General features: G+C 41.3%; 1 protein-coding gene across 1 annotated transcript in view; it reads left to right on the top strand.

Moving 5' to 3' along the window:
* MAML2 (mastermind like transcriptional coactivator 2) overlaps positions 1–14,820 on the top strand; it is a 407,963-nt gene that overhangs the window by 84,549 nt on the left and 308,594 nt on the right. The window lies entirely within an intron of this gene.

Consider the following 14,820-nt stretch of genomic DNA (forward strand, 5'->3'; position numbering starts at 1 on the left):
GTCATGATTCCTATGACCAGCTGTCCCAGAAATCTCACCATAGCCGCAGAATCATAGATGCTTACTTTGGACAAGTCCTGAAGGGAAACCCATTTTAATCTATGTGATATAAAATTCCCACCATGAATTCATCCCGCCATTATTCTTAATCGTCTTCAATAACAGGTGACTTCACATTTTCGAGAACAGTGGTGCTTCTTTGAATTCCTCTAACTAGCAGCAGCTGCAGTTAAACATGGCCAAGTCCTTAACACGGTACATGAATGAAGTGAACTTATAATGCTGACATTACATTGATTTATAACTTTTTGAGGATGTTTCTGAGTTTTCAGAGATTTAACCTAATCCATGCATGCCTTCATTCAAGCAGTCCAGCATTTGCCTCATTTATTTTCCTCCAAAGTCATATTTTTGACTTTTCAAATGTTTGTTTCTGGGCAAACAAGGAAGAAAATATATTTACCTTTAAGATGTGTGTGCGTGTGTGTGTATGTTCAATCGCTCAGTCATGTCCGACTCTTTGTGACCCTGTGGACTGTAGCCTGCCGGACTTCTCTGTCCATGGGATTCTTCAGGCAAGAATACTGCAGGGGGTTGTCATTTCCTCTTCCAGGAGATCTTCCCAATCTAGGGATTGGACCCGGATCTCCTGTATTGCAGGCAGATTCTTTCCAGCGGAGCCACCAGGGAAACCCTTTTTAAGATGTATGCTTGATTATGTTCTGGTCGAAGAGGAAGTTTCAGACGATTAAATAAAGCTAGCCAAATACCATCACAGCAGAACCTTCATAATAAACTAAAATCCTAGAGAGCAGAGGTGACATCCTCCTGGTTATAGAGGTATGTGCCTGTCAGGAAGAGAAAGCCAACTCCATGTTTGCAGAGTCAAGATGAAATCAAATGTCATATGGCTTCACAGGGGCCATATGTTGATGCTTCTTCCTATAGGAGGAATCGCTGAGTCGTTCGAAACAGAATGTAAAAATAACAAACGGGCTGAACGAGCAGGCTCAGTCAGGGCCTAGGAAGTGTAAGAAGCCTCCTTTTTGTTTTTGCTGCTCCACTGGTGGGGAGGTAGGTCTATACACCATATACTCCAGCTCTTTTGTAAACAGACACAACTCACAGTCTCAGCCTGGAGTGCGGCCAGCTGAAACCGGCTCCTGGAGGAATCGAACCCCTGAAGGGGGAGCAGAGTCAGCAGTGCTTTCCTTATTCCCCCGCCTGCCAAGGCTACCCCGATCCAATGCTTCTCGCCCACCTCCAGGCAGCACAGGGCAGTTAATAAGGCACGGAGAATGGGAAGCACACATCAGCACCACGTGTGGTAAGCGGTAGGTAATTACATTTCAGTTGTTTAATTAAGTTTCACTTTCTGGTTGCCTTGGGGAAACTGTAGGGAAGGATTTTTGTTGTTGTTGTTTTCCCCTGATGCCTCCTTTTCTTTTGTCCCCTGGCTAGAAACTGAGCAGTTCCACATTGCTGTTGAAATAGATACGCATGCTGCATTTGTGTTGGCTGAGTCCAGCACCTATAATCATATATTTCCTCTCTTTGGTCTATGTGTGTGCCACTGTCTTAATATGTGGGGTAGGAATTTCACTCAATGGAGACATAACTTTTCTATTGTCTTAGGGCTTATTGAAACCAGCCCATTCTCTATTAGAATGTTTTTCTGTACTTCAGCCATCGGCTCAGCACTGACTCTGTTATTGTTTTTCACCCTTTTCTTTAAAGACTGTGTATTTTCTATCAAAGTCCAAGGAGCTGATAAATTTTCTATACTTGCAAGGAAATCTTTTTCCTTTTTTTCCTAGATTGTGCACATATACACGTTAGGCGCTAGGAGTGCTATACCCTTCCTCGGAAGGCTGCGTGGCCATTCTTTCATTCTCTTAAAAATTACCTGTGGACCTACTATGTGAAAGAATATGTGATGTGCTCAATGGAAGAGTTACTTTTCCATAAGGTTATGGTTTAGTTAGTCTCCAGTATTTCTAAATTTATATGCCTTGAATATTCCATCACAGAGGGGCCCCACTATGACACACCTCCCTGAGTATGATGATTATTGAGGTGTGTCCTTGGAACACACCCAGCCCCAGAAGGGGGCAAGGGTGTCATGGCACAGGAAACCTAGAAGCGCATCCTGCCACTCAGCACCTAGGAAATAACATATCAATCAGTTTCCAGCTTCTCTCCTGGAAGTAAACCCTGCATTTGAAAATGGTTGACTGCTTTAAGAGACAATTCATTTTTCTCAAGAGATGTGGTCAATTTCACCTTACCAGTGATACTCAGAATAAGGGTTTTGAAAGGCTGTCATCTTCTTAAAACTCCAGCCCAGGACGGATGTAGGAGGGTCACGGTCGTCACTGCTGAGTTACCTGTTCCTTTTTCTCCTGAGCTCAGTTTCCACGCTGCAGGCTTCAGTGCAGTGCAGCTACCTCAGAAGCTGTATTTCAGTTGTTCCCTCAAAGGATTACAATGTTTGCAGCAGTAATTCATGAGCAAGGTATCACTGTCATTTTCCTGTCGCATTTTTTGCCCCTGCAAACTCTCTCTCGCCTCCTCTTCCAAGCACTGGGGTCAGGAAAGGGCACTCATTTTTCTGTCCATTTGCATGGACTAAGATGCTTTGCACTGAGCATGTTGATCTGCCACCTTTCTGACCTCTTCTGGAATCTGGCCTCCTCTGTGGCAGTTTCTACCAAGACCCGAGGAAAAGTTAGCTGATACTGTTTGTTCATGCCCTGTGCTATGCCCAGTCGCTTCAGTCATGTCCGACTCTTTGTGACTCCATGGACTGAAGCCCACCAGGCTCCTCTGTCCATGGCATTCTCCAGGCACAAATACTGCAGTGGGTTGTCATGCTCTTCCCCAGGGGATCTTCCTGATCCTAGGATTGAACCCACATCGCCTGTGTCTCCTGCACTGGCAGGAGGATTCTTTACCACTGAGCCACCGGGAAAGCTCTTGTTTTGTGCCCTAAGGAGTAAATAGTATGTTTTGTTTCCATAGCAATTTGAATTCCTTATGTTAATGTTATAACCCTGGTATGGCTAAGTCTGTGCCATCTGCTAACTTTTTGCTGAAGTCAGAGGGTCTTGCCGTTCAGAACTCCTCTTATAATGAAAGGATTTATGTGTACGGCTGAAGAAACGTGTATTTAGTGTAGCAAATATGTCAGGGACTTGCACTCCTTTCAGCGTTTTCATTTCAGAAGCATCTTGAGAAGTGATCCAGCATTACAACTTCGGGTATGATTCCTAATTCTTCATTTGCAGACCCTCCTTTATTAGCTTCAAAGATATAACTTGAAACTTCAATAAGGTAGAGTCCATGAGGAGAGATTCCAAAATGGATAAAATAAAGCTGAGGGAAATTAAAACAGCTTGCCCAGTCTGACTAAGAGGGTCAGGAATAGAACCTGACTCCTAATAGAACACATTTTTGTGTGGGTGGCACAAAAGAACGGGACATGTTAACAATCAGAAAAAGCTCAAGTTCAGCCATAAAGCATATTTGTACACACTGTTGCATATTGTGTTCAAATGACTTATTTTTGCCTCAGTCTGTTCCACTGCACATTCCTGCCAGAGGTAGGTATTGGTTTGGAGATCCTTTTTTCTCCTGCAGCACGCAAGAGTCAGAGTTTCCAGATACGAAACTGAGTAGGGGGTCTGGGTCATACAAGACATGAGCTGGTGGGGTCCTCGCTTTGTAACCAATTCAGCGACAGCTGGCAACACCTTGGTGTACGAGGAGGCTTTACAAACCCAGCCAGTTTCCATGGGGATGCAGAGTTGCTGAGGCAAACGTGGGCAAATGTAGGAAAGACAGCCCAGGCAGGAGACACGCGGGTACACGTGGCCACAACTCAGGTTACAGGATCCAGGGAAGTGATCCGGCTCTTCTGTGAATTACAGTCAGAACCAACATTTACTTCACAGGGATTTTCATACATTATCTCAATTTTCCCTCAGAAAGGCCCCGAGAAGGAAGTATGTTAGCACACTGTTACAGATCTTTTATGAGGGCAAACATAGTCTCTATCCGGGAGATTTCAACAGGCTCAAGGTTATGCAACTAAGAAATAAGGATACACACAGTCAAGTCTCTTGATTCCAAATTGGGTGCCCTTTCATTTTTGTTTTTGTATTTGTATTTATTTTTTATTGAAGTATAGGTGATCTGCAATGTTGTGTTAGTTTTAGGTGTCCAACAAAATGATTCAATTATACGTGTGTGTGTGTATCTCAGATTCTTTTCTCTTAGAGGTTATTACAAAATACTGAGTATGTTTCCCTGAGCTATGTAGTGGGTCCTTTTTGGTTATCTGTTTTATATATAGTATTGTGCTTCTGTTAATCCCAAACTCCTAATTCATCTCCTGCCTTTTGGGTCCCCTTTTAATGAGACCAACCACTTGGCCTGCTCCAAGTGCTCTTGTGCCACCGCAGCCTCCCTCCACACCTGCAGAGACAAAGTACAGACTGAAGGGATTTCTGCTGTGCTTACAGGTGTGTGAACTCTCAGAACCCCACTCTACTTTCCGCTTCTTTCAGGACCGTCTTTGCTCTCCCTTGAGGGGCATGCAGGTCACAGTGTGGGCTCATCTGCCTCTGTGGTCTTCATCCTTCACAGTGGACATCCGACTTCCTTTTATGGCATTCTGGATGATTCATTAATAGTTTGATTTTTTGCAAGATACATGGACATTTTTTGATTGAGAAACACTTTAGAAATGCCAAACATATTACTGTGATGAAATAACAATGACTAATATCGCTCTTAAATGGTTGGAATTATAAGGGCTTCAGCCTTTTTTTTACTCAATGTGTTTGTTTTGGTTTGTTTTATCTTGCCTTTCAAATGGTCTTATTGGCTTTGAAACATTAGCAAGCAGTATTGTTCTCTTACAGCTCTAGCTCCAACTTTTAACAGCCATAGGAAGCAGATTCAAAACATACCTGAATTAGACATGGGATTTTACAGAACATTTTATTTTTACTGATTTGTGATAAAACTGAATAAACCACAATTGGTTAAAGATGTGATAGTACAACTAAACTTAGGGTGAATAAAGTAATCTTAAGAAGTAAATTGTTTATGTAGATATGATAATACCATAATATACTCAATCCAATAAAATACACAAACTAGAATAGGAATTTTCAAACTTTTAACTCCTGGAGGAGCAGTATAATGATTACGGTCATACTTAGCCATGTAAAGATCTATAAACACATAGATGCAAAGTAAATGCAAATTCTTTGGTTTATTAATGGATGACAGTATTGAAAACAAGCCAGAAAGTGCAGGCAGATGAGATTATAGTAAGCCATAAAAATATGGCACTTGCAACCAAAAACTTGCCATTTCTGGGGTGGCAGATGAAATAGAGCATTAAAACAAGGGTTTTTAAAACATGGATTAAATGTTTTAAATGAAAACAAATGGTAACAGGAAGAGAAAAACAAGAGGAAACAAAATGAGCAGGAATCAGAATCCTGGGGAAGTTTTTTACTTTGATTTCTGTGAATTCTAAGTATGCAATCAAGAATGCATTGAGGGTCAAGTTTAATCTTATCTATGAGAACATTTTACGTTACTTTAAGTCAGCACATTTAGAAAAATAAAGAGCTGACTTTGTGACTGAGCATTTTGTTTGATCATCATGTGTAAAGTCGTGTTTGACTCTTTGCAGCCCCATGGACTGTAGCTTGCCAGGCTCCTCTGTCCATGGGATTCTCCAGGCAGTACTGGGGTGGATTGTCATTTCTTCTCCAGAGGAATCTTCCTGACCCAGGGATCGAACCCACATCTCCTGCATTGGCAGGCAGATTCTTTACCACTGAGCCACCTGGGAAGCCCTTGACGATCACACCCTCTATATAATTTTAGTCTACTTACATCTCAATTTCACTTTTAGTGACACTTAGGTCCAATTAGTGGTGCTCAGACTTTGGTGTAGGTCAGCATGTCGCAGGATGCTGGTGAACAGGGCAGATTTCTGAGTGACATCCCAGAAATTCTGGCCAGTACCTCTTGAGTGGGACCCAGCCAGATGCACGGACTACAGACCACCTTTTGAAAACACTATCAGAGAATCATCAATCAGGAGGGAAGTGGCTCTTTGAGCCAGAGAATGTCATTGATTTTTATGAACTCTGACTCTATCGAATATAAGTTTTACAATTTAAATTTTTGTTCATGGTGATGGATTAGAACTATGACATCTTCCTTGTTAGTCAAAAACAGGATTATACAGCTGTCTGTGATTATACAACATGGTTGCTTATAATCAAACTTTTTAGAACATAAAACTGAAAGAATGACCTAATTGAACTCTTCATTTTATAAATGAGCCCTATGAGGTTCAGAGAGTTGAAGTAGCTTGCTGTGTCATGTACGTTGCAAGTGACCACATAAGACTGCTTTGCCCTTTCCATTCCTTATGTTACATTTCTCTTAAAATTCTCTGATAGTGGTCCGGTATTATAAAAAGGACGGAGGATAAGCCAAGCATCCCATTAGCTGATATCTTTGCCTTATACAGAAAAATAAGATTAGAAACTTGGGTAAAAATATATGCAGTCAAAACAAGTAATTGCATAGTGACAACTATATGATACGTCTTGTCCTTCCTCTAAATAAATGTCGTGAACTAGGGGATGGTGTAACAATGCTAAGTTGTTGCAGACGTAAAAGTCTGAGTGTCCGCCTGCAGTGCGGGAGACCCAGGTTTGATCTCTGGGTTGGGAAGATCCCCTGGAGAAGGAAATGGAAATCTATTCCACTGATACTGAGCCTTGATATTATTGAGCTACTCAACCAAATACCAACGATGACCTATCTCCAGAAATATGGTAAATGTGAGAATCCCATGGACAGAGGAGCCTGGTGGGCTACAATCCGTGGGGTCACAAAGAGTCGGATATAACTGAGAGAATAAGCTCACACACGCAGGACATGATAAATTGGTTTTACCTTCTAAAGAATATTAGGCTTCACTTGAATTTTTCAAAGCCGTCCTTTCCCCACAAAGTTTTCTAAGACTAGATAACTTTTTTTAAGACTTTTTTTTCTTCATGTGGAAGGTGAAGTCTTAACTACTAGACCACCAGGGAAATCCCTCAAAAAACTTATTTGGTCTGCTGTCCCTACCAAATCAATTTTTTTTTGAGGGGGGAGGGTTTGTTGTTGTTCCGTTGGTCAGTCATGTCTGACTCTTTGTGACCCCACGGACTGGCGGCACGCCAGGCTTCCCTGCCCTTCACCATCTCCTGGAGCGTGCTCAAACGGGAGGCTGCAAATAACCCAACACTGATTGATGGTGCTTAAAACAAATAGGGACGTTTCTTCTCACATTTACCGTATTTCTGGAGATAGGTCATCATTGGTATTTGATTGAGTAGCTCAATAATATCAAGGCTCAGTATCAGTATCTCTGTGATGCTCCTCTCCTTTCTCTCATAGTCTCAAACTCCAGGTACCATATTGCCATTCAAAGTAGGACGAAGGGCCGGGCAACGGGGAAGAGCGTTGGAAATGGGGTGTGGGGTGGCAGAGTGCCTGCCACTCTCTTCGTTCGTGAAGAAACTTTAGTTTTTCCAGCATCATCTGGGTCTTATGGGGCACCTCCAGTTTGAGATGTCCTCTCTTCTTGCTCCTTCTTCTTCCTACCCCCATCCTTCTAGACTCTTCTACATGGCCCCCAACACAAACACACCACACAGAGTGACCACATACCCAAGCCAAGTCAGAACTGCATTTCAGAAGAGTCCTTTGATTGACAAGCCTTTAGGGATGGGTACCGGTGTCCCTGGTGCATGGGGATGACCCAGAGAGCTGTTATGGGGAGGGAGGTGGGAGGGGGGTTCATGTTTGGGAACGCATGTAAGAATTAAAGATATTAAAATTTAAAAAATAAAAAAAATAAAAAATAAAAAAAAAAAAAGATAATTGCTTTACAGTATTGCATTGGTTTCTACCAAACATCAACATATAGGAAGTTTTGCTGAATACACTGTCTCTGTGGATGTCCAGCAGCCCTTCTTCTTTAAAAGAATGATCAGATCCAAACATGACACACTGATGTTTTAAAAAAAAACCAGAAGTCAGTATCTTGAAAGTATATCCTAAGGCTTTTTTTCAGGTAACCTTTATATTGAACCATAAAAAGATTAAAGACATCTTCTGTTGGACTCAGGCCCTGTCATTCATGCTGAGATTGTTCGGGAAAAGAGGTGCTGACACCTTTGCTAAGAGGAGTCAAGGTCTTCCAAGCAGGAAACTGGCTTGATGACAATACGCTGACTTGTCAGTTAAGCCAGTGGCTGCTCTGGGCAATCAGAGATTGGCTCTCCTTCTGACTTCTGACTTTTGTGTGTGTGTCGGGGGAATCTTATGAGTCATGGTTAGCCTTTCCAGCCTGATTAAACTTGAAGGAGCCTCTGGATTTTTGCAAAAAAAAAAAAAAGGATTTTGCCAACAGTTGTCTTCGGCACCCCCACTGGAGAAAGTCGGTTCAGAAATGGAAATTCTAGACAAACAACTGAAGCTAAGGACACCTCTGTGTGTAAACGCTTCCAGATGCAAACAAATTTTTCATTTCACTCTCTACAGTTTTCATTTTAAAGGGTTATTGAGATGGAAGCTTGAAGCATTAGAATCATTTGCCCTGGTTTCCCATCTGAGTGAGGCCGGCTCACAGTTGCAAGGGGAAAACACTGTCTAAAAAATAAATCTTAATCAAGTCGCTGTAGTCTATCAACACATGCTTTTCAGAAGAAGCAAACGAAGAAACATCTGAGAAAAACAGGGCTGAGTTGGTGGAACATCTTGAAGGGGGCCAGTCCCCTCTTAGAAAATTAAAAAGACATGCAGTAGCTTAGGAAGCGTCAGTGCTTGTTAAATAGAATAACATAAAGGAGGAAATTCAAGATACAGCCATTTTAAAGTTTAAAACAACAATCTGCAATTCTTTGGATTCTCAGGTTGTTAGGATTGTTTTCACCCTTTTGAAACGGTGCTGAACAGAGCTACAAATAGTGTTTTTGTTTTTGTTTTTAAATTGTTGGGCCAACAACAATAAAAAACGTCATTTGGCCTATAAAATATTCTCTGCTCCCACCCAACAAGCCTTCCTCCTGCTTCCTACCAATCATCCCCCCTCCTCTTTCTACAGCTTCCTGTACAAAAGGCTAGGATACCAACATCTGCCTGAAGCAGCAACACATGCATTTCAACCAAATAAATAAATAAACAGGAACAAAAGTCTGGGTACTCTAATGTTGCTCTTATTCTCAGCGGCTGACTGCCATTAGCCTTCTCTGGTTATAATTATAAGGTCTTTTAAGCCTTAGGCCGATGGGCCTGAGCTCATGAGTGATTTGGAATCTGCTGATAGCGGCCGGAATGAAGCATGGAGAATCTTTTAAACTTAAGGTCTGAGCTTACTGAGTTAGACCACTGTATTCTTGGGCTTAGATGTTTACTCAGTAAATGAGGCTCCTCGGTGGTGATGCCTGGACCATTGCCCAGCCATGTGGAGGGGGCGTGAGTGTGGATGTGACTTTTTTGGGGGGAGCCTTCTGCAAATAAGAGCTAACGGGACCCTATTGAGAACATTCATCTCCTCCGTGCCAGCACGGTGGATAACAACAGGATGTGGGTTTCAAACACGTGTAAACTTCTTCAAGCTGCCTCTTTCAGTTTCACTCTGTTTTAAACTAGAAAATAATAATTCAGCTATTTAAAGCAAACTTTTTTTTTCTCACTACCAGTATGTTTTTTGTCATTACCGTATCAGGACTTGATTCCATTCACACTTCTACAAGCCACTCAGGTTAACTGAATTCATATCAATGTGTATTTAATTAGTACGTTATGCAAATGAAACACAGCATATTTATGACACAGGTAGATTATGATGTACACTAAAAAAAGTTTCACTTTCTGTACATGAGGAAATAGATTGTATTCATCATCAACTAAGGGTATTCTGTTCCTCTAGTACTTGGTTGATGGTTTTGATGAACAGGACTAAAAGATTCAAAAGTCACAAGCATGTTGGTTGTAAAAATCGAAGGCATTTAGCTTTAAATTAATTTCTTTTTAAATAACTTATGAAGTTTGAGTAGGCCATAAAATTAGGATCTGCATGCATTTTTATCAGACCAGAGAAAATAAGGGTGAATTGACTATTCATTCTTTGTATTTTCTGTTGTTTCTCCAGTTCTCACCCTCCCTTTCATGGTCTTTGCTCTTCATCTCAATCTACTCTTTCTTACATTCTTCTTTTCCCATCACCCTCAGGACACAGAATTAATAGAAAATAGAGGATGGTCAGAATTGGTGAGCAGAGAAATTTTGTAAGTTTTTTTTTTTTTAATTGCAAGTTTTGAGTTGTTTTTGTACTTGAGGTATGCACACGATAAAAAGATTGCCATTTCAATTCATATTGTCTCGAAAATTCAGACTCCTTTCTAGTTTTTCTGTATATAATGCAGACTTTGGTGGATTGTAGACTCTTTTAACTATGCTCGCTGAACAAAATACCTTGAAAGGGACACAATTCCAAGTCATGTATCAAAGATTCGATTTGATGTGTATTTACCAAATGCCTGACATCCCTATGCATTTTGTTGATTCATTATAATACAATAGAGTGAATTCATATTCTGTGCTGGCACTTGCTCTGTGATGAAAATCCAAAATTAAACAAGTACAAGATTCCTACCTTCAAGTTTATAGTCTAATGGAAGAGTTGTTATTTCAGACGCTAAGGTGTGTCTGACATTTTTGCGATGCCATGGAGTGTAGCCCGCCAGGTTCCTCTGTCTATGCGATTTCCCAGGCAAGAATACACGAGTGGGTTGCCATTTCCTTCACCAGGGAATCTTCCCCACCCAAGTATCAAGCCTGTTCTACTTGGCAGGCAGATTCTTTACCACTGAGCCACCAGGAAAGCCCCTAATGGAGGAGAAAGGAATATAAAAAGATCACTTTCATGGTGATGAAAGAGTGTTACAATGACACAAAGAGCTGTGATTTTAAAACGATGATACAAACCAGTTACCTCTTGCTTACAGAATAGATGGGCTACAAGAAACTTGGTAATAAGACAAGTTTCTATAAACTGAAACATTTTCCTACAACTCCACTATATAGTTGGATATGTTTTCCCAGGAAAATCTCCAAAATGCCTAATGCAAAACTTGAGATGCAGAAAATACTCCATTGTGCCTATATTTGGCCTCCTGAAAACTGTCTTTACAAGGCCCTCCCTGCTTTCATTGACGGCTCCCATCCTGCTCTTACTGTTTTCTTCTTGGTGTATTTCTCTATTTCTGGGACTACCACTATCTTGGGACTGGAAGCATTCTTTTCTTTCTTACTGGGATTGCCTCTGTCTTCACACTTAGCCTTGGCAGCTCAGTTTCCCTCCTTCCTTTCTGTTGAGAGATTTATGGCAGCTCACAGAGTCTAACAAGACATATTCCAGCCTGGCATGCCATGTGGTTTCAGCTGTGTAAGATGAATGACCTCTTATGTCTAGCTCAAGAATAAATATCTAGCTGATATTTATTGATTAATTCAATAAATACATATTGACGGCCTACTCTGTCCAATCAGAACACAATTTTTCACCTCCTGAGCTTACCAAGTAGCATGGGAAGATGAGCATTAAATACTCATTTGTTTGTAATTGTGATTATGGCTGCAGAGGGCAAGTATAGGTTTTTGTGAATAAATTGAAGGGAAACAGAGTTTGTCTGGAAGATGTAAGAAGATCAAGAAAGGCTTCCCTGAGGAGATGATATTTAAACTGAGATCTGAAGGATAAGTAGGAAATTCCTCCAGGCAGAGGAAAGAGTAAAGGTTTGAGGGCAGGAAGAACATGGTAGTTTTGAGGAACTCAGAGGTTGGCGGGGCTGTGCGTGCGTGCGTGCCAAGTCGCTTCAGTCATGTCTGACTCTTTGGGACCCTATGGACTGTAGCCCGCCAGGCTCCTCTGTCCATGGGATTCTCCAGGCAAGTATACCGTGTGTGCGTCAGTTGCTCGGTCGTGTCCGATTCTTTGCAACCCCATGAACTGTAGCCCACCAGGCTCCTCTGTCCACAGAGATTCTCTAGGCAAGAAGACTGGAGTGGGTTGCCATGCCCTCCTCCAGGGGATCTTTCCAACCCAGGGATCGAACCTGGGTCTCCTGCATTGCAGGCAGATTCTTTACCATTTGAGCCAGGAAAACGAGGAGGATATATAGTCTAAATGTATTGTCCCCACAAAACAAAAAGACTGAAAATAAGCAGTTCAGGATTGGTGCAAGACTCACGAGTTCATCACAGGCTTTCTTAAGTATCACTTTGTCATGTCTGTGTCGCAAGCGGTCCTGGGCATGACGGTGCCATTGGAAGGGAGAGGGCAGGGAAAGGTGTACAATGCCAAGTTCTTTATCAAAAAAATTAGAAGCTTCTCTGAAACCCTCTGGTGAACTTCTGCCTGTGTATCATTGGCCAGAACACAACCCAAATAGTAAGGAAAGCTGGGAAAGTGAGAATGTAGATTTACCAGCTGTGATCCTGGAGGCAGCCCAGTGAGAAGGGATCGGGAATGGGTATTGATTTCCTCAGTAAACAGTGTCTGATGTCAGCATTCTCCAGCTTCATGTTCTTCGGCAAGTAACTCAACTTCTCTAATCCCTCTTCGGAAAAATGGGAGCAATGAGACTCTCCACCTCAACTGTTGTGGGGTTAACTGAAAGAATTTTTGTGCTGAATATAAGACTCGTTCAACCCATATGAGCTAGGGTGACATGCTTGACAGCTATGCTGCAGTCAGGTCATGAAGAGCTCTGCAAGTCATATTGATCATTTTGTGTTGAGCCTTAGCACAATGAGAAGGTATCAAAGGATTTTAAGTAAGAAGAGGCATGACCACATTTGTGTTTTCAAAAGAGGCTTCAGTTTCTCCCCTAACAGATACAGCTGGTTGTGTGACATAGCAAATTGTCAGCACAAGGCTTTGCTTACCGGTGTTCGCTCCTGGATGACTTTTAATACTTTTTTGGCAATCTAAGTTGTTTTGAGATGTGTGAAATGAGAATCAAATGCAGGTGTTTGACTTCCTTTGATTTTTTAGAAAAACATTTTAACCCTGGGGCAATTTAATGCCGGAGTATCAACTTACTTTGATCAGGATTTTCAAATCTATTTGGCTGATAGTGCACCTACAGAATAGGAACAAAAAAATCACGATTTTACTTTGCTCACTTGAACTACTGCCCTACTATTAAGGACCACAGCAAGCATACATGTTTAAAAAAAAAAAAGGAAGAGCTCCAGCATTCCTTTCACACTCCCACTCGCCCCCGGGGTTCTTCCACTTCCTTCCTATGGCTTTTTTTAGAAGCGAGTGTGTTTTTCTCACGTCCGGCAACAAAGGATGTTTTTGAGCCACCACTGAGGTTTGTGTGTGTGACTGACTTTATAACTCTTTCTAGAAAGTGCTATCTCTATTTACATAGATTAAGTCAAACTTTATCTTGAGTGACAGTCTCAAAAGACTATTTTTGTTTTTGTAAATGGATTTTTGCCGTTATTTAACCTCAAATAAATTTACCGATGTGTTTAAAATAATCTTAAGAGGGCCTGTCAAAATTCCTTCACAACTCCCACGTGAGTTTTAATCTCAAAAAAAAAAAAAAATTGTTTGGATGATTCTTTCAGCATATTGTATTTATTCCTGTTACCTTGTTAAAAAGTTTATCATCTCTTCCTTAAATATGTCTGAAAGTATCAAAATGTGTGTATGGTGGAGGGCATGGTAGCTATGTACAATCTTTGGTGATTTTCACAGAGAAACATGCTTGTAACAGTCACCATGCCCCGTGCTGGGGTTATTGGATGTCTTGACATTAGGTGTTTTTATCTAATTGTAATTCTCTGAGCAATGAGACAAGGTGAAATCAACAAAACTCAGATGGCCGAGAATCATGCCGTAAATCCTGTGAGAGAATTTACCTTTCCATTGTCAGACAATATAAATCATTTAAAACATGTGCCGGAAGAGCTGCCCATTTTCTCGAGGGGAAATAGGGTTTACATCCCAGGTTTTACTTCTCAACCAAGAGAAAGATATTAAAAGAGCCTCCAAACCTTTTAGACACATTTTGGTGGCCAATCTATCTGTGTGCTGCCAGCAATAATCCTGCCAAAGACATTATAAAGAGGCAGCATTCCACTGAGTACAGGAACAACAGCCTTAGCTGCTTGGTTGGTAAACAAAAGTGCACTGGAGATAAGTATCTGCCTTTAGTAAATGACAAGCCCCACCTATACTCTAGACAAGATTTCTACCGCTTGTGAATTTTGTGATTCCTTTTCTGTCGGAGTTAAAGAAGGGGAGCTTAGCTTCCAAGATCAATTTAATGTCTAAATTCCTTGGCATTTGTCATGTTAAATCAGCATATCTCTGGTGGGTGGCTATAGTTGTTTTAGCATTGATTCACCTCTAGTGGTGCAAAGCAAAGGAAGATCCAGAAACTCAAAGTCAGTTTTCATAGGCCTTTTCTCAGAAGCAAAGGGAAGCTGTGGTATTGCCGAGTTGTTGTGGTTTTTTTTTAATCATCTTTGCCTTCCATGCAAAATCACTCTTTATATGAGTTTCTTTCCCATACTGAATATCTGTTATAGGCAGAGCCTTGGGTATTTCTGTGGTTGGGGGATTATGCAAAATAATTTGAAGGCACACCAGTAGACTTTGAGGAACTAAGTACTCATTTAAAGAGATAAGATATTATAGTGGGAGTT

This window comes from Ovis aries, chromosome 15, assembly GCF_016772045.2.
Source record: "Ovis aries strain OAR_USU_Benz2616 breed Rambouillet chromosome 15, ARS-UI_Ramb_v3.0, whole genome shotgun sequence".
NCBI lineage: Eukaryota > Metazoa > Chordata > Mammalia > Artiodactyla > Bovidae > Ovis > Ovis aries.